Source organism: Rhinoderma darwinii, assembly GCF_050947455.1.
Source record: "Rhinoderma darwinii isolate aRhiDar2 chromosome 5 unlocalized genomic scaffold, aRhiDar2.hap1 SUPER_5_unloc_34, whole genome shotgun sequence".
Classification (NCBI taxonomy): domain Eukaryota; kingdom Metazoa; phylum Chordata; class Amphibia; order Anura; family Rhinodermatidae; genus Rhinoderma; species Rhinoderma darwinii.
The window spans coordinates 549,418-551,723 of record NW_027461792.1 but is presented as its reverse complement, the minus strand read 5'-3'; the positions used below and the strand labels follow the sequence as shown (position 1 = coordinate 551,723).

The 2,306-nt window shown below is 41.8% G+C and overlaps 1 non-coding gene across 1 annotated transcript; it reads left to right on the top strand.

Annotated features, from left to right (window-relative positions):
• Positions 1 to 1,161: 1,161 nt before the first annotated feature.
• LOC142690586 (U2 spliceosomal RNA) lies at positions 1,162 to 1,360 on the top strand. Its single transcript, XR_012859331.1, has one exon. It is a non-coding gene; the product is annotated as a U2 spliceosomal RNA (small nuclear RNA).
• The last annotated feature ends 946 nt before the right edge of the window (positions 1,361 to 2,306 follow it).

Below are 2,306 nucleotides of genomic sequence, written 5' to 3'. Positions count from 1 at the left end.
TTTGGTCTTTGTGGCTTGTGTTTTTCCAACCGCTAGTAGGAAGATTAAGAAGTTAGAAAAAATGGTTTTTACCTTTTTTTGGGGAAGCCGAATGGAGAAACTGAAGCGTGAATTTGTGTATAAGTCTTGTGAGAATGGGGGTTTGGGTTTTCCACATGTTGAGGTTTTTCTTGGGCTTAATTATATTAAAATGGTGGTGGTTCTTTTGGGGAAAGGCAGTAAGAGCGCGTATATGGTTAGGTATATGGCTGGTTGGATGCTTTATGGGTTAGAGTGGGTTAAGAGAGATGCCACTGTGCCTGTTGCTTATGTATGTCCTGTATGGTATATTCTGATTGAAAAATTTATTAGGAAGCATGATTTGATTGCAGTTCCAATGGGTGAGTTTAAGAATAAGAAGGCTGTGTTAAAAAGGTTGTGTGTGAATGAGGTTGTGTGTAATATTGTGGGTTTGAGAGGACAGGATGTTGTGAATGTTTGGAAGAAGTTAAGTGTGACAGGTATGTCAAATAGGCAAAAAGACATAGTGTGGATGGCGATGCATGATATTTTGCCTGTTAGAGATGTGCAGAGGAGGAGGATGTTAGTTAGATTTGAGGTTTGTCCGAGGGTTGGGTGTGGTTCTTGTGAGACTGTAAGACATCTCTTTTGGGACTGTGATTATGCCTATGAGGTTTGGAGAAGAATGGGTGGTTTGTGTAAGGAATTGGCTGGGGTAAGTTTTATGGATTGGAAGGTTGCAATGTTTGCTATAGGTGCATGTAATAGGGCAAGTGATAGGGTATTATGGTTGATTATGGTGTGTATAATGGAGAGCTTGTGGGATGTGCGCAATTTAGGTATTTTCAAGCACAAGTGGGTACCAATTAATGATTGTGTGAGGATGATATTGTCGAGATTATATGTGGTTTATCGCTGGGATAGTCAGTGTGGTGGTGGCATAGACGCAGAGGGAGTTTGGAAATTTAAGAAATGGAGAAGGTTAGTGAAATACAGTTAATTGTTGTTTTCTATCTCTGTTTCAAATGTTGTCCCTTGTATTATTATGTTCCTTTTTTGATCGGAATAAAGTATTACCATGATGATGTATGACTAAGGCAACTTATGCCTTAAAGATGCAAAATGGTTCTTGCGTTGTACTGTTGCTTTAAGTTGAACTGAATGGTATTTAAAAAGGAAAAAAAAAAAAAAAAAAAAAAATAAAAAATCTGTTCTTATCAGTTTAATATCTGATACGTCCCCTATCTGGGGACCATATATTAAATGGATTTTTAGAACAGGGAGATGGAAATAGAGCTTGCTCTGTCCACTCCACGCATTGACCTGGTATTGCAGTATTTCCAGGACCGGTGCACCCTTCCCTTATGTGTTGACTAAAATCAGATTCCAAAAGTGCTATTTGTGTTTGCTATTGTTTTTGTCTTTCTGATGGGATCTCCCCTTTTAATCCCATTATTTCAACACCTGTTGGACAATGCATTTGTACAGTCATGTGTGATAATGAGCTCATTTATTAAATGCAATTAATTAATACATTGCCACCTCTTGTTGTGTGTGTGTGTGTGTGTCTTCTGTGTTTCTGTGTTTCCGGCATTTCACATTGGAACAGCTCATTCACCTTCCTTGTCTTCTCTCCGCCCTCCCTCCCTCCTAGGTAAGTTAAAGAGCTGCACCTGAGCCAGCCACTGATTGATGCAGCACCACAGTCAAATAGTGGAGTGGAGTGGAGTAGGGGAACAGCAAACAGCCATTAAAGCAGCCAGCCGCCTACCCGCCACAATGGACCTACCTGTGTACACTAGATGGATGTGATGGAATGTACTGTCGTCCCTACATTTCAAGAAGAAGTAAGAATTGCAGTTGCAACAAACCCTTGCTTGCCTACAAAGAGAGCAGCAATTTGGATTTGTTACTATGTTACCTAGAAGAATAACAAACTGTGCAAGGATGGAGGTTGTAGGAGCAAGGAGAAGTTGTCTGTAAAGTTGGTGGATGCTTATTTTCCATTTTGCAGTCCCTTGTCTCCCTCTTGTGGCCTCCTGGAGGCAAATAAATGTGCAAAAAAAAGACAGCCTGGCGGCCGGCTGTTGCAGTGTTGCCCTCTCAGGCAACACTGAGTGACTGACTGAGCCTCACCGTCTTATATAAAGTTCAGACGGAACTTTGCACGTGTCATAGTGGAGCCCTCAGGATTCCAGAGCCAGCTTTCTGACATCATAATGGGGCCTGCCTCAGAGATAGATAAAAGCCTGGGCCCAGGCAGTGTTGGTCAGTGCTGCTCAGCAGGCAGCACTGGACTGGACTGG